Genomic DNA, 19272 nt, shown 5'->3' with positions numbered 1-19272 from the left:
ATGCCACACAGTGAGGCCAAATAAATAAACAGACAATAAAAATACTTAAAAAAAAAAAAAAACTGAGCTGATGTTACACAGAAATTTTCCAGATGATGAGCTAGGACACAAGAGGACAACACAATCGGGAACTGTCGGGAAGGCATGAGAGGACCACGTGCACCAGTTGCAGAAGCTGGCCTTTGTGTAAGATGAGCCAGAGCCCAAGAAAGGAAAAAGCTCACTGCCATGGACTTAATTATTCAAGCATCAGGAAAACTTGAGGAGCAGTGGGAGCTGTCTGAATTTCTCCATTCCTCTTTCTGATTGAAAGCTTTAAAATCTATCTCAAAGATCAAAATCTGTCCACTGGGGAAAAGTTTATGGGGTGCCTCCTAGCCATGCATGCATTCAGCAAACAGCCCAGAGCAAACTTTAATGTGGGTACCACTCTGTAATGCTCAAGGCACTTCCACTTCCACTGGCCTAAGAAACAAAAACAGACAGCGTGAACCACTAGAACACATCCTTGGTAAAGATGCCGAGTAGCACAGTGACTGGGCGCTGGACATGCCAGCTCCAGCCCACGGGTTCCAAAGACCGCCACGAACATGCCTCAGCCCCAGTGGGCCCTGCCTCTTCCTTCACAAATGATGATTCCAACTTGGATAATCAATACAGCGCTGCCCATGAGGGCAGCTGGTGCTGGATGATTCTGTGTCTCTTAAAGACATCAAATTCTCCCCCCAGGTGAAGCTGTAGCCTACAGATGACAGCCTCGTATTATATACGGCCAACACCTTTAGCTTTGTTCTCCGTAGACAATTTCTCTTCAGCGAAGAGGAAGCAGTCAACACCCTACTTTGAAAACAGCACAGGTGTTTTCTGCCAGACAAAAACCAAAACCCCAAATCAAAAAACCACCTCCCCTTCCTTTTAATTAAAGAGATCCCATCCAATCGCACCTGTGTAAAGAAAAATAGGAAAAGTTGTGCTTCCAGAATGTTCCACGTTCCGGGTACCATCAGCCCTGAAAACTTCCCCGCTGTAAAACAAAAGGAAGGCACCAGGAAGCGCTCCCTTGGCACCTGGCAGCTGGGACCTACCCGAGGCCAGTTCACACAGACAGTAATAAAAGCTCCCTTGAAATAATGTAAAGCTCCAGACATTCTGATAAAAGTCGGGAACTTCAAAGGTAGGACCGCAGAGCCCATCCCTCATCCTCCTCATTGTGTCTGATGTAGAGGGCTGGGTTCTGGGCTGACTCCACCACCTACTGCCCAAGCTTTGCCCCAGGAGGACTCGTGGGCCAGCCAGCCAGCCAGCTATAGGAGGTAGGGTGGAACCTCATTTAAAAAAAAAAAAAAAAAGCTTTTATGGCTATTCTTTTAATTATTTTTTTATTTTTTAATTGGAGGATAACTGCTTACAATGTGTTGGTAAAACAGACAGCTAGTAGGAAGCTGATACATAACACAAGGCGCCCAGCTTGGTGCTCTGTGACAACCTAGAGGGGTGAGATGGGGTGGGGGAGGGAGGCCCAAGAAGGAGGAAAAAGTGAAAGTGTAGTCGCTCAGTCTTGTCCGACGTTGTGTGACCCCAGGGACTGTAGCCTACCAGGTTTCTCTGTCCATGGGATTCTCCAGGCAATACTGGAGTGGGGTGCCATTCCCTCCTCCTGGGGATCTCCTCCACCCAGGGACTGAACCCGGGTCTCTTGCATTGGCAGGTAGATTTTTTACCATCTGAGCCACCAGGGAAGCCCCGAAGAAGGAGGGGATACACAGAAGGAGGGGATGCATACATATAATTATGACTGATTTGCATTGTTGTAGAGTAGAAATCGATAAAATTTACTTTTAAAATATTTTCTTGTCCGTGCTGCATGAGTGATCCTAGCTCCTCGACCAGGGATCAAACCCGAACTCCTTGCATTGGAAGCATGGAATCTTAACCACGGGACCACCAGGGAATTCCCAGGATGGAACTTTATACTCACTACTCTGCCCTGGGGGGTGAGGGAAGAGGAGGGCTGTCTAGGCCATGATGCACAGCCCATTGGTCCTTGACCTATGAGAGGCTGGTTAAAAATAAAGGAAGGAAACAAGAAAGTACTGATCTACAGATATGAGCTCGATGATTCTGCAGTGAGAGCTGGACTCAATGCTAGGTTCCAAGGCTCTCTCCGTGAACTTGGGCAAGGCATTGCAGACTTTCAGGCTTCAATTTCTTGGTCTATAAAATGGTAGCCTCCTTAGGGGCTGTTGAGTTGAATAACTAAAATAGCCTATGTGAAAAAGCAGAGCAAAGGTGAGATCCTTCTTCTCTTCCTCCCTCCTTCCCACTCTAACCTCCTTCTTTGAAAAAAAAAAATTTTTTTTTTTAATTAGGTGACATAAGGAATCCTCTGGTGGTTCAATAAGCAAGGAAATCAAACCAGTCAATCCTAAAAGAAATCAACCCTGAATTTTCATCAGAAGAACTGATGCTAAAGCTCCAACACTTTGGCCACGTGATGCAAAGAATTGACTCACTGGAAAACACCCTGATGCTGTGAAAGATTGAGGGTAGAAGAAGGGGGTGATAGAATGATATGGATGGATGGCATCACCAACTCAAGGGACATGTGTTTGAGCAAACTCTGGGAGATGGTGAAGGACAGGGAAACCTGATGTGCTTCAGTCCATGGGGTCAGAAAGAGCTGGATATGATTTAGTGACTGAACAACCACCACCAGTGGTTAGGACTCTGCACTTTCGCCACAGCGGGTACAGGTTTGATCCCTGGTCGGGGAAGTAAGTTGCTGCAAGCCACATGGCATGGCCAAATAAATAAATTAGGTAGTATACACACAAAGGGCAAAATTCAAAAAGAAGAAGGAACACAGTGAACAGTCCGCATCTGCTGTGGGAAACCACTATTACCAGTCCCCTAGGTATCCTTGCAGCATGCCACACAGCCACTCGTTCTGCCTCTTACTTTCTTACTTAATGGCTTGGCAACCACATCCACATACAGGGAGCTTTCACATTCCTTTTTACCGCTGAACTGAATTTTCAGTGCATGGACATAGGATAATTTATTTAACAGTTTTTTACTGATGGACAATAAGGTTGTTCCACTTGCTTTTTTTTTTTGCTTTTACAAGCAATGAAGCAATAAACTATCTTGATAAATGCATCATTTCACAGGTATACTCATACCTGTGAGAGGAATCCTCAGAAGTGGAGTTGCTTATGCAATTTTAAAAAATACTGTCAAAACACTCTCTATACAGGTTGTACCAACTTATACTCTTTTAATAATTCGGAGAGTATCTGTTCCCACTGTCACTTCTTCATAGCAGAGTTAACACTTCTCTTAACACTGGTGGGCTGAAAGAACACTTCATATGGTGAAGAACCATTTGTATTTCCTTTTCTGTGACTGGTCCATTAGCCCATTTAAACAATTGGGTTAATGGGACTTTTCTGGTGATCCAGTGGCTAAGACCCCACACTCCTAATGCAGGGGCCCAGGTTCATTTCTGGTCAGGGAACTAGATCCCACACACCACAACCACGAGCTGGCACAGACAAAGAAGTAAGTATTTTTTAAACAAATTTGGTTGATGGTCTTTTTCTTATTGATTTCCTCTTTAGATATTAAGAAAATTAGCTCTATCTCTGATATACGTCATGAAAATGTTTTCCCAGCTTTGAGATGTAGGAGACTCTTTTGACTGTTTATGATGATTTTTGCCTCGTAGAAATTTACTTGTGTAGGGTCAAGTATAATCAGCTCTTCTTCTATGGCTCCTGGGTTTTAAGTCGTACTTGGAAACTATTTTCCCTGAGTTTGTTTTTAACATCTAACATCTCTAATCCATCTGAATTTATTTTGTTATAGCGTGTTCTTTTTTTTTAATGTAGCCATCAGGTTGTCTCACGGAGAAGGCAATGCACCCCACTCCAGTACTCTGGCCTGGAGAATCCCATGGACGGAGGAGCCTGGTGGGCTGCAGTACATGGCGTCGTGAAGAGTCAGACACGACTGAGCGACTTCACTTTCACTTTTCACTTCCATGCATTGGAGAAGGAAATGGCAACCCACTCCAGTGTTCTTGCCTGGAGAATCCCAGGGACAGGGGAGCCTGGTGGGGTGCCGTCTATGGGGTCGCACAGAGTCGGACACGACTGAAGTGACTTAGCAGCAGCAGCAGCAGCAGGTTGTCTCAAGTCACAAATTTTAAAATGTCACCTTTCATATTAATTTATTTTTGAGTCCCTTCTCTTCCTTCTCTTCCATATCATGCCCATTTTCTCCGAATCATACTTTCTCTCTCCAAGGCCCTCCCATCCCTTCATTCCATTTGTGAGCCAGGTGGTGATTTATGTTATCATGCTTGACAGTCATACAAGTTATGCTGAATGCCAGTATCTTAGAGTAGGTAGAGATTTCAGAAGCATCCTTTTATTTTAAAGCTCAGTCACTCAGATCCAAAGAGGTAAACTGGGCTTCCCTGGTGGCTCAGTGGTAAAGAATCTGCCTCCTAATGCAGGAGAAACAGGTTCGACCCCAGATCTGGGAAGATCCCACATGCCACAGAGCAAGTAAGCCCATGTGCCACAATTACTGAGCCTGCACTCTAGAGCCTGGGAGCCATGACTGCTGAAGCCATGTGCTCTAAAGCTTGTGCTCCACAGCAAGAGAAGCCACTGCAACGAGAAGCTCGAGTACTATAACTAGAGAGTAGCTCCCGCTCTCCGCAAGTAGAGAAAGACCATGCACAGCAACAAAGACCCTGCACAGCCAAAAAATAAATAAACTGAAACAAAAAAACAATGAGGTAAACTGGACTTGTCCAAGATCACAGGGTAGGTTAATGCTTAATGCCTGTGATTTTATTACTATTCAAGAACAGAAATATTGATTTTGCCATAAATTCCATCCAATCAATAGATATCTATTAAGCAACCACTCTGCCCAACAGTGAGCCAGGCACTAGGGCTCCAGAAATAAATGACACAGCTCTGCGCTTTTAAGAAGTTCAGAGTCCAGTGTGGGGTCTGAACACACTTCCCCACAGCCTAATAGGTAAGGTGACAAGGGCGAATAAATGTACAAGGACTGGTTAATTTTGCAAGGGATGGCATGAGGAAGGCTCAGAAGACATACAGTTTTCAACTGTGCCTGACATAATTAGGCCTTTGTCCAAATACGGAGAAAAGGCATTTGGCAATATAGGAACAACAGGACAAAGTGGGGTGTCTGGTGGTATCTAGTCAAGTAGGAAGTCATCTGGCTTAGTGTTAGTGGTGGGCAGAATTTTCGATGAAAAGGCTCCTCTGACAATCCACGGTCATTAGCCAGCCTGCATGTGGGTTTGGGCTCTGGTCCCCAAACTATAAGCTAAGAAATGTAAATAATGACTTATCTGTAAGACCTTAAGGTGTCTGGCAGAAGGCAACACATATTCTCCCAGGAAGAATGTACTCTCATCCCACACCTTAAAGAATTCTCACAGATGGAATTCTAACAAACATAAGCTCACAACAGAAAATCACAAAACACATAAGGAAACAAGCCTTCATGAGTGGGAGTGAGCAGAACCATCAAACAACAGAACCATACCTGCAAATACTGCAGATACTAGAATTACTGGATACAAAAAAAAGAAAAGGTATGTACAGCATGATAAGGAAATAAGGATTTAAAAACCCAGGTAAAGGAAAAAAAAAAAAAAAACCCAGGTAAAGAGTAAGAGATTTTTAAAAGTCACACATATTTGAAAAATGATAAAACAAGAAACATGATTCTCATCCAGTTTATAAACTTAAAAATGAACATCAAAGAAAATAACAGCAATGGATTAAAACACAAAAAGTATATTAAAACCTGTGAGTTAATACTGATATTAAAAATACATCAGTGGAAGGGCTGAACAGAAAATCAGAGATAACTGAAGAGAGAATTAGTGAACTGGAAGACAAATAAGAAATTACCCAGAAAACACTATACAAGTGTTGAAATTAAAAAGAAGTTAAGAGATGAAAAGGACAGAACCAGATCTAGCATATCTAATCAGAGTTCTGAAAGAGAAATCATAGAGAGAATGATAGGTAACAGTCAAAGAGCTAAAGGATAAAAATTTTCTAGAACTGATAAAAGTCACTAATCTTTGGATTTAGGAAGTCTAATGAATTCTTAGCCAAACAAAATATAATCCACTCCTAAGCACATTAAGCTGAAAATAAACAAACAAACAAAAAAAACCAACAACCAAAAAAACCCACATACTCATGTGCACGTGTGTGAACACACACCACCACCACCACCACAATAACAAAACAACAACCAGAGAAGAAATTGCCTGAAATCAATAACTGGGCTTCTCAATATCAATAAGGAAAGCCGAAAGACTATAGAATACTATCTTTAAATACTAAGATTAAATAACTGTCAAGCTAAAGTTTTATACCCAGTAAAACACTCTCTATGAAATAAAATTCGAATCAAATAGGAACTGGAAGTTAATGATTAAAACACCTCCACCACAGATGTTCTGATTTCAGAGAGAAAGCCTGAGATGTGGGAAGCAATATGAGTGAACAAAATGGTAACTATGTGGAACTCAAAAGTTAACCAACCATATAGAACACTGAAAAGAAGGTCCAATTTGTGGTATTAAACAGTGAAACAAGACAGAGCTAAACCACTACAAGACAACTGAACATGAGCAGGGACGATGGTGACTTTACATAGAGCATCCTAAGAGCCTTGAATTGCTTGAAAAAAAGATACAAATACCAACCAACTTTAAACCTTATACAGTCTTCATGCATCAAAAGAACAGAAATAGAGTGTATAAGTTCCAAAGCAATAAAGAGGAAAAAACAAATCAAAAATGGACAAGAAAGAATGAGGAAAAGAAGAAACTTGATGCTTTCCAACTGTGATGCTGGAAAAGACTCTTGAGAGGTCCTTGGACGGCAAGGAGATCAAACCAGTCAATCCTGAAGGAAATCATCCCGGAATATTCACTGGAAGGACTGATGCTAAAGCTCCATTACTTCGGGCACCTGATGAAAAGAGCCAACTCATTGGAAAAGACCATGATGCTGAGAAAGATTGAAGGCAAAAGGAGAAGGGGGCAACAGAGGATGAGCTGGTTGGATGGCATTGCCGACTCAATGGACATGAGTTTGAGCAAGCTCTGGGAGCGAGGGAAAGACAGGAAGCCTGGTGTGCTGCAGTCCATCACAGGGCGGGGATAACCAACCAGCACTGCCAGCCTCTGAGGCCTCCCTGAGCCTTACTGAGAGGCCAGCTTGGGTGTGTCCTCATGAGGACATTCTGACATGGCACATAAAACCACCATTATTAAAGTTTGTATGATTTTTTTTTTATACCAAACACATACAGGACAACCTTCCCCTTTCAAAATTGCATCCCACTGCAGCCCCAGTGGGAATAAGATGGGGGTGGGGATGGTGTTTAGGTACCACTCAAAGGACAAACAACACAGAACTAAGAGTCATCACAGAAGTTATAGTCTCCCACATAAATCTGCAGGGTGGACATTCCTGCTTTCTTTAATTTTTAGAAAATTATTTTTAAGGTGAATTTAGTATTTAAAAATATATACTGGATTTATTACAGTATTACTTCTGTTTCATGTTTTGGTTTTTTTGGCCACAAGGCAAGTGGGATTTAGCTCCCCAACCAAGAATCGAACACACACCCCTGGCACTGGAAGGCGAAGTCTTAACCACTGGACCACCAGGGAAGTCCCCATTCATGTTTTCTGTAGTGATCATTTTTACCTGATTTTGATTCCCTATTTGTTATACCCTGGGAGGCAGAGAACGCAAGTGGGCCACAATGTGATCTCCTGTTCTCAGCTTCTGACTACACTGAAAACCCTCACATTTCCAATAGTCCTCTTGGTTCTCCCAAAATATACACATGATGTGTGCATGCTCAGTCTCCTCAGTTGTGTCCAACTCTTTGTGACCCTATGGACTCTAGCTTCTCTGTCCACAGGATTCTCCAGGCAAGAATACTGTGGTGGGTTGCCATTTCCTTCTCCAGGGGATCTTCCCAGACCAGGGATCAAACTCACGTCTCCTGCATTGCAGGTGGATTCTTTACCCTCTGAGCTATCCGGAAAACCCACACATGATAGAGCATAGGATTTAATAGCAGAAACTCCTTTACCATGATGGTGGTAGAAGAGAGAACCAAAGCCCCCTCTAGAGATCAACCTGCTTCTAATAGTCCTTTTACTCCATTTATAAATATACAGATTATAAAGATAATACATAGCGATAAATATTCAAATGGCACAGAAATGAGTAAGAGAGAAGACAAAAGGCCTCTGTACTAGGGACGCAGGAAGGATCCGGTCTGGGAGCTATACACATTAATTAGTAAGTAATAAAAGCCAGTTCGGAGAAGGCAATGGCACACCACTCCAGTACTTTTGCCTAGAAAATCCCATGGATGGAGGAGCCTGGTAGGCTGCAGTCCATGGGGTCGCTAGAGTCGGACATGACTGAGCGACTTCACTTTGACTTTTCACTTTCATGCATTGGAGAAGGAAATGGCAACCCACTCCAGTGTTCTTGCCTGGAGAATCCCAGGGATGGGGGAGCCTGGTGGGCTGCTGTCTATGGGGTCGCACAGAGTCGGACACGGCTGAAGTGACTTAGCAGCAGCAGCAAAAGCCAGTTATTTCACCTTTTGAAGCTGCTGATTCAACATACATTTAGCCCCACTTTGACCTCTAACATTCTTTGATCCCCCCTTTCAGAATCTACCCCAATTTCCTGCAAGCACCTCACTTCCCTTATTTGACTGTGTTCAAGCACCTTCTATCCAATTCTAGAATTTTTTAAAAACACATTAATTGTATTTAAGATTTCTTTTTTTTTTTTATACCGACCATTTTAGTTAAAGTCTTTATTGAGTTTGTTACAATGTTGCTTCTGCTTCATGCTCTGGATTTTTTTTTTTTTTTTAGCCACAAGGCATGCAGGTTCTTAGCTTTCCAACCAGGGATCAAACGTGCATCCCCTGCACTGGAAGGCGAAGACTTAACCACTGGACCACCAGGGAAGTCCCTGGATTCTAGATTTCTTAATTTTCCTTGAAGTACTGCAGCAGTCTTCTTTTCTAATTTTTTTTTTTTTTGCAAACTATCATGAGTTGAGTATAATAGTGACACAGGCTCTCACTGGCTAGCCTGGCAACTCGGTGCTATTTGTAACACGTTTCCTTGGGAAAATCCTTGCAGTTTTATGCATGAACAATTGGGAGACGCTTACTTGTAAAGTGGAGGCCTCCGTAATCTCAACTTCTGTTCCTACTGAAAACGGCAAGCCCCTGGTTTCACCTGCCCTGTTTCTAAGGTGGGCTTTGCTCACAGGGACTCTGGGGCCTGACTGCCTGGGTGCCAATCCTGGTCCTGAAACTTACTAGGTGTGTGACCTAGTATTCAACCTAAATGGGCTAATACATACGTGCAAAGTGCTAATACATATATGAGAATAGCGCCTGGGACATAGCCAGTGCCGCATAATAAAAGAGCTGGGAGACATTAGTCAAGAAAGCCCTTTATCCCTAGTTCTGGGAGGCTATAGACCACCCCCCCACCCTTTCGGAGAAGGCAATGGCACCCCACTCCAGTACATTTGCCTGGAAAATCTCATGGATGGAGGAGCCTGGTAGGCTGCAGTCCATGGGGTCATCGGACACGACTGAGTGACTTCACTTTCACTTTTCATTTTCATGCATTGGAGAAGGAAACGGCAACCCACTCCAGTGTTCTTGCTTGGAGAATCCCAGGGATGGGGGAGCCTGGTGGGCTGCCATCTATGGGGTCGCACCGAGTCGGACACGACTGAAGTGACTTAGTAGTAGTAGTAGTATAGACCCCTTTGAGGCTGGTGAAAGCTATAGGCCCTACCCCTAGAATGTCACCCTCTGTACAGCTGCATGTGTAACTGAAGCTGCACCATGGCTGTGAAGGTCAAGAAGGTCTGGTTCCAGCCCTCTGGTTCTCTCTACAGTGATGTGAAGCTCTCAGGGTCAAAACACCATGGCAGTTCTTTAAGTTATTATGTTCACACGCACAGCAGTGAAGCAGGTCCCTTCTGCCCTCAGTTTGGGTAAGAAATGTTACACCCTTCTTCCTCAAAGTCCCTTTGACCCTGCCCATTTTTCTCCTGCTTCAGGTCAACTCATCCCTGGGTCACCTTAAGACAGTCTCGCAAGACTTTCCTGGTGGTCCAGTGGTTAAGACTCCATGCTCCCAGTGCAGGGGGCCTGAGTTCCATCCCTGGTCAGGGGAACTGGATCGCACGTGCTGCAACTAAGAGTGCATATGCCACAACGGAAGACCCCCTTGTGCTGCAACTAAGACCCAGTGCAGTCAAATAAACAGATACATACATACGTAAATATTAAAAATAAAAAGACAGTATTGTATGTGCCACAAAGTTCCACATGCTTTTTGTGAATTATTCTCATCTTTCCCCGAAGAATGGTCTGGCCCCTCTTTAGTGCTCAGTGAAGTCAGACTAGAGCATGGACTAGTGTCCACTGCTGGCCCTCCGACCAAGAGCATGGCACAGGTGGATGCTGTGTAAGCCCAGGTCCTCTCCCTCTATAAGCTTGGAGACAGCACCCACCAGCAAAAGCCAAAGACCTGAGAAATCAGAAGGAAGCTGTGTGTGTATGCGCTGTGTGCTCAGTTGTGCCCGACTCTCTGTGAAGCCCACCGGGCTCCTCTGTCCATGGGATTCTCCAGGCAAGAATACTGGACTGGGTTGCCATTTCCTCCCCCAGGGGATCTTTCCGACTCAGGGATCAAACCCACATCTCTTGTGTCTCTTGCACTAACAGGCGGATTCTTGACCACTGAGCCACCTGGGAAAGAACTTGTGGGATGATCTAATTGCCTTGTTATTACTCCTCCAAGTCACTTTAAGGTGGGTGACTTGCCTGAGGTCACCCAACTCACTTGCAGCAAAGCTGGGAACCTCCCAGTTCGGTACTTTGATTCCATCAGCATTTCTTAGACTCTACCACGCAGGGGAATCTTAAGATGCAGATTCAGCAGGTCTGGGGCAGGCCCGAGATCCTGCATTTCTAATAAGCTCTCAGGTAATGCTGCTGCTCGTGCCTGGACCACATACAGAGCAGCAAAGGCTTACATCAAGGCTAATGGACTGTCCCACCTGGTTAAAGCCTCTTTGCCCACCCTCTGTGTGGCTGTTTAAATGCCTTTTCTTCAGGAAAGCCTCCCTTCCCCCGTTCTCCTTGATTATCAGCTCCCGTGGTCTCTGTACTTTTTCCTTTGAAGCATTTTAACAATTGTAATTAAAGAGTATTGGTGTAATTATTAGTTTAATGTCTGTCTCCCAGGGAGACTGCAAGCTCCACGAGGATGGGACTGGCAGACTGTCAATAAAAGGGCAGCTGTTGTGGACTTCCCTGGTGGCGCAGTGGCAAAGAATCTGCCTGCCAACACAGGAGACTTGGGTTCAGTCCTCGATCAGGGAAGATCCCACAAGCCTCGGAGCAACTAAGCCTGTGCGCGGTAACTACAGAGTCAGGGAGCCACAACTGCTGAGCCCATGTGCTGCAGCTGCTGAAGCCTGTACGCCTCAACAACAGAAGACACCACCACAGTAAGAAGCCTGCATACCGCAACTGTAGAGCAGTCCCTGCTTGCTACAACTAGAGAAAAGCCAGAGTAGCAGTGAAGACCCAGCATGACCAAAAAGTAATAAATTTTTTTTTAAGGGCAGCTGTTGTGGGCTGAGTAGCCTGGTCCAGCATACTTGGAGTAGGAAGGGAAGGCTTGAGCAGGTGGGAAACACTTTCTAGAGGTCTCATGGGCAAAGGTGACACTTCTGGCTTTAAAATTCCCACCAGTTTCAAATACATGTGGACTAAAACGTAGCTTGAAAAGCAACCTTAAAAAAGAAAGTCTCTTAAATCTTTATCAAGCGCAAAACAGACCCAATCTGGTACTAGTCACTGTGCCTGGGAAATAGTTAGGTCCCCAAAATAAATATTCCCTTACAGGGGACTTCCCTCGTGGTTCAGTGGCTAAGACTCTGCACCCCCAATGCAGAGGGCCAGGGTTCGATCCCTGGTCAGGGAACTAGATCCCACAAGTAGCAAGAAAGCATTCACATGCCGCAACTAAGACCCAAAGCAGCCAAATAAATAAATAAATACTTTCAAAAAAAAAAAACTTTTACAGTCTTCAGACACCTTGAGGGCCTTGGCAAAGGGAGCAGAGGGCCATCTCCCTGACCAGCTTCACTAAATTGCAGATCAACAATTTCTTTTTCAATTTTTCCATCGCTATCCTTTCTAGCAACCCCAAAGCTCTGAATGCCCAGCTCCTTGACATGGGCAGAAATACCTGAACTCATCATCATTCTAGGGCAGCCAAGTCTGAAGTCAGTCTGCTTGAGTTCAGACACCACCAGCTTTGTGCCCTTGAATGAGTTACTGACTCCTCTGTGCTTCAGTTCCCCAGTCTGCTAAATGGGAAAGAATCCACCTGCCAATTCAGCAGTTCAATCCCCGAGTCGGGAAGATCCCCTGTAGGAGGAAATGATAATCCACTCCAGTATTCTTGCCTGGAGAATCCCATGGACAGAGGGGCCTGGTGGGCTACGGTCCATAGGGTGGCCAAGAGTCAGACCCGACCAAGCAACTCAGCCTGCAAGCAACAACTAGCACCTGTGAGGACTCTGAGGGAGACGATACACATAGAGCACTTACACAAGCCTGGCCCAAGACCTATGGTTATTATTATCCTCCCCATAACCAGTCCAATTCAAGATCTATTGTTTCACAAGTCTCCACCCAGTGGCTCCACCTCGTGAGATTTGCTCTTCCCAGCCCCTCCTGCCTTACCTGTCTGGAGCTTGTTCAAAGCCCTGACTCACAGCAAAACTCTGCAGCTCCCATCAATTACCTCCCTGCCTCTGCCTCCGTCTGTCATTTGTCGGTCCCTTCTGGGAGGGAACTCTTTCCTAACACCCAGTACATTTATTCAACAAGAATTTATGGAGGGCCCACTATGTGCCGGGCCCTGTTCTAGGCACAGGTGATCATTAGCAATGAACAACGAAAGACCTCATGAACTGAAGGTAGTAAGAGATGTAGCCCAGGAAGAGATACCAGTTTGGGTCTCTGGCCTTTCCTTTCCATCTCCATTCTTCTCCTGGACCATGCCTCAATAAATCACACACAGGTACAAAGCAGGAAGAAAGCATCCCAGATGAAAAAATGCTCAGTGGGACTTAGGTACAAGCCGATGACTAAACTGCTGCCCCGCTGAACTGGCAGACTTTGAAGAAGTCCGTGTTAAAACACCCCGAAACACCCGGTTTCCCCACGTAGTCAGACCGGCCGTCAAATCCTCCAGAACAGTATGCGGAACACAACCAGAAAATAAGGTCCTTCATTTACTTATGTCATGAGCGTATCTCAGGTTTTCATGTTCTCACTGGCACATTTTTTGGATGGAGCGTAACTCTAGCAGGCATACAGGCAGCAGCTTTGTGTTAAGAGCCCTTGGGGGACTTACTTCCCTGGTGGTCCAGTGACTGACTCCACACTCCCAATGCAGGGGGCCTGGGTTCAATCCCTGGTCAGGAAACTAGACATCACATGCCACAACTAAGACTGGGTGCAGCCCAAAAAATAAATACATATTAAAAGAGAGAGAGAGAAAAAAAATAAATAAAAGAGAGAGAGAGATCACTGGAAATAGGCTCTGAAAGCCTGTGTTTGAGTGCTGGCACTGTCAATCACTGCGTGATTTCAGGCATAAAGTTTTTCTCTTGTCTCTACCTTTCAGACAAGCTCTAAGGTCCTCCTCCAGTTTTGTAGTCTAAGGGCTAGGATCCACCACCATTAACACAAAACTCAGCAGATTCCTTAATTCAACAAGATGAGCCCCCACCCTCAGATTCCTGTCTGAGCCAGCCAGATGAGGAGCTGTAAACAGCATCCTGAGATGCGCTGACTCCTCCTTTATTTATTTACTCCCTTCCAACTTCAAACCTGAGATTTCCAAGCACAACTCTGGTAGAAATATCCCTGGGCCACAAGGCAAACCTAAAATAGAAGGTATGCAAAATCTCTGGTGGGCCCATTAGTCTCCCTTCCTCCAACTCAAAAACCATGCCAGACCTTGTCCGTCTCCTTGTCTCCAGACGGAGAGCCTAAAATAAGTCTCCCTGGTAGAAAATGCCTGGTTGGAATGGAAGTGCCTCAAGTTCAGAAGAAATGGCCTGATGGCCACACACCACAGGTCAAGGACTCACCCAGAAATCTTTTCTGAGAAGCGGGAACCTCTGTTGCCACTTCAACGCCTCTCCCTCCATGGGCATACAGGCAACCAGGTGAGCCTGGAGGAAAGGAAAACATGACCCAAAAGGCCAACTCACCCTGCCTCAAAGAGAGCAGCTGCACCCCCACTGCCCTCAAGCAAGAAGGCAGGCTCCTGCAAGTTACTGGAACACTAGAGCGACTAGCGCTACAGGTGACCAATTAGAGGTCCTGTTCCCAGACTGGCAGGTGCCTGGCACACAGTGACGTGTGGCTGGAGGGCCAGCTGACAAAACCACCAGCAAAGTTCTAGAGACTACTATTTGCTTTAAACGAGAAAGGGACTACCATACTACCATAAGTCTCAAAAATCAAAACCAGACAGGCCCATGGCTTTGATCACAAACACTAAGAATGCCTTTTCTTAAAGTCTAAAGACAATTAGGGGCGGTTCACCTCCCCTCCCCCACCTGGCCCGGCGGGTCCTTTGAAGGCCCCCCGGTCTCCGGGCAAAAGCAGGGATGCAGGCTCCAGGCCCTCCGCTTGGCAGAAATGAACTTTGACTGTTCTACTTACACGTGTACAAAGGCAGCACTGAAAGAGCAGCTTCGAAGTTGGCTGGGTGACCCCCACAGTTCAAAGTCCCTCTCCGCACACCTGTGGGGTAATCTTGTGAGTTTCCCCGGCGCCCTCCGGAACTAGCTATATCCCCTCCAGGTCTACGCCGGCTGGGAGTTTCCATTTTGCACAGAAATCAAGGCGTTCTGGGTGCCCTTAGCACTTAGGGCGCTCGGCCCGCAGCTCTAGGGTGGGCCTCCAGGCGGGTCCCTCATTGGACCGCTCAGACCGGGAAAGGACCAGCACCTCGTAGTGACCCTGTGAAAATGCACCCGGGCTCCGAGTACGCCTTGCCCGATCCCTCGCAGAGCTAAGAGATACATTAATGATCGTTTCGGGTTAGTTAAAACCCACGGCAAGCACCTCCCTGGCCTCTTAAATCTTCCCAAACTACAGCACAGACTGAAGGGAAGCAGTTGCAGCGACCATAAAAGTCATCTTAAAAGGCAAGTTGGAAAAAAAAAAAAACAAACACACCCGATACGCACTAGTTAGCAAGTCCGTGGTTAGGGGGGCGGTGGCACCAGGGCCGGATCTGTGGGCTCTGCACGCTGGCTGGGGCTGTCCCGTCGGTCCCCAAGTCCCCCGCGCCCACCTGGCAGCCTCGGGGGCCCCCCCAGTCTGACGCCAGCGATCACACCCCACAGCTCTGTCCAATTAGGAAAATGACCGCGAGGAAACGGAGAAGGGTGGGCAACGAGTAAGGGGAACCGAGACCGACCAAGGAGGGCCGTGGGGACCCGGCCGGACGGCGAGCGCCTTCAACAGGTCCCCGGCCCCGGGCTGGGGGGGCGCGCTGCGGCCCCGGGGGCGGCGCCCCCCGACAGCCCGGCGGCGCGCCCGGCCCTCCCCCACCCCGGACGGCGGGGACGCGCAGCCACCCCACCCGCCCGGAGAATAAAGTTTGTGGGCAGCGGCGGGGCGGGGCGGCGCGGCGAGGGGGTGAAACTTTGAGTCCCGGGCGGGCGGCGGGGGGAGCGCACCGGGCGCCGGGACACCCACGTGTGGCCCCGCGAGCCGCCGCCGCCGCCGCCTCCGGGCCTCCCGCCCCGCCGCCGCCGCCGCGCTTTCCTTTCATTTTTGCTTCTCTCTCTCTCTCCCCTCCCTTTCTCTCTCTTCCTCTCTCTCTCTCTCTCATTCGCGCGCTCTCCTCGCTCTCGCCCGCTTTCGCTCGCCCGCTCCCTCCTTCCCTTCCCCCTCTACACCCCCCTCCCTCCCTCCAGACGCCATCTCTCCCTCTTTCCCCGGCTCTCCCTCTCTCCCTCCAGCTCTCCGGCATGAGGGAATGTGGAAGTGAAAGGAAAAGACGACATGTTTGCAGCGCGGCGAGGGCCTGCGCGCCGCCGTCCCCGGGGAGAGGCGGGGGGCGGGTCGGCCGCGGCCGCAGCGACCCACCCCCGCGCCCCCCGCGCCCCCGCCGGCGCGCCGCCCGGGGCTGCGGGGCCGGGGGCCGGGGGCCGCGCGGGACACTCACCCTGGGTCCGGGCGCGGCTCCTGCGCTGGGGCCCGTGGCGGGCCGGGGCCGTGGGGGCTCCTGGCTGCCCACCGCCCGGGCTGCTGCTGCGCGCCCGCCGCCCGCCTCCACGCGCGCCCGCCGCCTGCTCCTGCCGCCCTCCCTCCGGCTCCTCTCTTTCTCTCTCTCTCCCCCTCTCTCCCTCTCCTCTCTCTCGCTCGCTCGCTCGCTCGCTCTCTCTCCCTCCCTGGAAGAAGGGAATGAGGCAGGGCTGACGTGAAGGGATGCAAAACAGCTCCTCCTAAACCCAGCTCGCGGAGGAAGAGAAAGACAGAAAAGCAGCCCTTTTATCTCTCTTTTGTTTTCTCACTTCCTTCCACCCCCCCCAACACCCCCCTCTTGTCAGCCCAAGTTTTCTTTTCTCTTTCTACCGCAGAGAGGGTTTTTCTTCCTTTCTTTCTCTTTCTTTCGGTTCAACTCTCCCACTCAAATTGAAAGCCTGGAGGGGTTTCTCTCTTTCTTTTTTTCCCTTCCCTCTTTTCTTCCTTCTTCCTCCTTTCTTATTTCTCTAAAAGGGTTTTGTTTGCTGTGGGAGTTTCGTTTGAGAATCAAGTCACGCCTTTTTTCCTCCTTTTCTTTCTCTCTTTTTTTTTTCTCCTCAGCAGAAAAGGGGAACAAAGATTAAGTGAAGCGGGGGAGAGGGGGAGCATAAGAACCGCTCATGGAAGTGGGGGGCCCGGTTCTGCCTGGCACAAAGGGGGCCAGGGGACGCCCCCCCGCCCCCACCGTGGGAAGCATGGGACGTTCTCCTGAGAGGAGAGTCGGTGGGGGTTGGGGGGACGCAGCCGCGGGTGCTGACTGCGGGTTCCTTCCGAAGTGCGGGCGGGGGCCGCCGAGCCCGCCCCTCCCCAGCCAGAGGTGGAAGGTTGGGTGTGTTCTTCACTTATATATTTTTAAAGTAGGCAGATGGCTTGGAACAAACATCCCCGCAGAGCACTGAACTGTAAAAAGCCTTTGAACAGCTGTTTGCAGGGCCCTGGACGTCCAGACTCGAGGGAGCGGGGCGTATTGCGAGCGCCTGGGTCGGGGTGGGGAAGGGGCTCGGAGAAGCCGCTGGGATCCGGCCCCCGCAGCCTCGCCCGTCGCAGAAGGTCGCGCTGCTGGGGGGCGCCGAGGCGTGGCCGTTGGTCTTGCAGGGGTCGGGCCCCCGGGTCCTCCCTGCAGGGCCGGGGGGCTTGGCGCAGCTTTGCCTTCCCCCGGCTCCCGACCGGCCTCTAACGTCCAGCCGCTTCTCCACTCCGAGCTCTCGGACCGAACGCGGCAGAGACCCCAACCAAGGGTCAATTATTCATTGGGTGCCTGGGCGTGTTCTCAAGAACCTGCTCTGCCTTCTTCTCCAGTGGGGAGAAGGGAGGGGAAAAGTTCCCAGAGCAAACTTGGGCCACATGTCTCTTTTGCCCAACTAAGTATTGAGCACCTGCTGGATGCCTGGCCTTTGGACTGGGGGCTGCTGCCAGGGACTAGGGAGAAGCGTGAGTCTCCATGGGCCCCCGACGTTTCCGCAGGAAACAATGCGAGAGGAGGCTGCGGCTCCGGACCAGGTCACCGGGAGGAAGGAGAGCCTGGATCCTCTCCCCTCCCTCCGCTCTTCCTTCCCCTTCTCTTCCTTCCTCCCGGCTGCGTCTCCTTGGCTCCACCCCTTCTCCTCATCAATTCCTCCCACACTTCCCTGCTCTCCCTGGCTTTTCACTGGAGGGTCCCTTCTCCCAGCGAGGAGCAGATGCTGAGCCCCATTGTCTCCCCCCGCCCTTCCGCCCCCCACTCACACACAGGACCTGCCACTCTGCACCCCTCCCCCCAGCCCGCAGGCCTGGGCCTTTAGACACTTGAGCCCCAAGGCCACTGCCCCTCACCCCACCCTAAACCAGCTCCCGGTGCTGTGAGCAATGACTCCAGTCACTCAGAACATGATTTGTTTCTGACTGGGAGTGAGAAAACAGTAGCCTGGGACTTGCTTTAGCAAGGAGGACTCCGTGGTTTTTAATACCACGGCAACTGAGCCCTGGATGACCCCAGTGCATCCACCCCCACCCATACTGCCCTCTTAACGGGGTGTCCAGGGAGCCACATTTCTGTCATCTTAGAGTCTGCTTAGTGCACCTAAATTATTTCCTCCAAATAAAACAAACAGCACTGACCGTGGAGCATTCGGGTAACCCATGCTTACTGAATACCTGCTCTGTGCCCACTCCATGCTGGGTGCTAAGGACCTAACAACCATCAGTGCCTGTGGTCGTCACTCAGGCTTTAGACTGGCAGGGGAAGAAACAAGAAGACAGGCAACCACAGGGCCGCATGTTACACGTAAGGATGAACCAAGGGAGCATCTAGAAAAGGGGTGCTTGGACTGAGACAGTCAGGGATGGGTCCTGGAGGAAGTTGTGTCTAGATGTCTAGGTAAATGCGTGTGATGGCACAGCCTGTCTGAAGGTGCCAAGGCAAGAGAGCACGTTCTTCTGGATTCTTGGAGCCTCCACAAATACTGGCTGCGGTGGAGAGCACAGTGGCGGAGCAGGGATGCAGAGGTGTCCGAGCACCAGTTGGGGAGCGGCAGGATAGCAGGGAGATTTTAAAATTTTCGCCTCTCCCACTTGCTCACATCATGAACTTGGGTGGTTAATAGCCTTAGTTTCCATCTTTATAAGATGAGGGTGAGAAGACCTATGGGCTTCCCTGGTGGCTCAGCCAGAAAGAATCCTCCTGCAATGCAGGGGACTGCTTGGGTCTATCTGGGTTCAATCCCTGGGTTGGGAAGATCCCCTGGAGAAGGAAATGGCAACCCACTCCAGTATTCTTGCTTGGGAAATCCCGTGGAACAA

The 19272-nt window shown here is 48.8% G+C and overlaps 1 protein-coding gene across 4 annotated transcripts in view; it reads right to left on the bottom strand.

The window, feature by feature from the left end:
* ZNF710 (zinc finger protein 710) overlaps window positions 1-17306 on the bottom strand; it is a 74565-nt gene extending 57259 nt beyond the window's left edge. For 2 of the 4 annotated variants that reach the window (XM_055556654.1, XM_055556650.1), the window contains exon 1: window positions 16415-17306. The gene's annotated coding sequence lies outside the window, so the exon portion shown is untranslated. Of the gene's footprint in view, window positions 1-14318; window positions 14609-15428; window positions 15534-16414 lie in introns of those variants that run through there. The other 2 variants (XM_055556651.1, XM_055556653.1) reach the window with 2 other exon arrangements.
* Between the last annotated feature and the right edge of the window lie 1966 nt (window positions 17307-19272).

This window comes from Bubalus kerabau, chromosome 19 (assembly GCF_029407905.1).
Source record: "Bubalus kerabau isolate K-KA32 ecotype Philippines breed swamp buffalo chromosome 19, PCC_UOA_SB_1v2, whole genome shotgun sequence".
Taxonomy (NCBI): domain Eukaryota; kingdom Metazoa; phylum Chordata; class Mammalia; order Artiodactyla; family Bovidae; genus Bubalus; species Bubalus kerabau.
The sequence above is the reverse complement of the archived record's forward strand: the minus strand, read 5'-3'. Positions and strand labels throughout refer to the sequence as shown.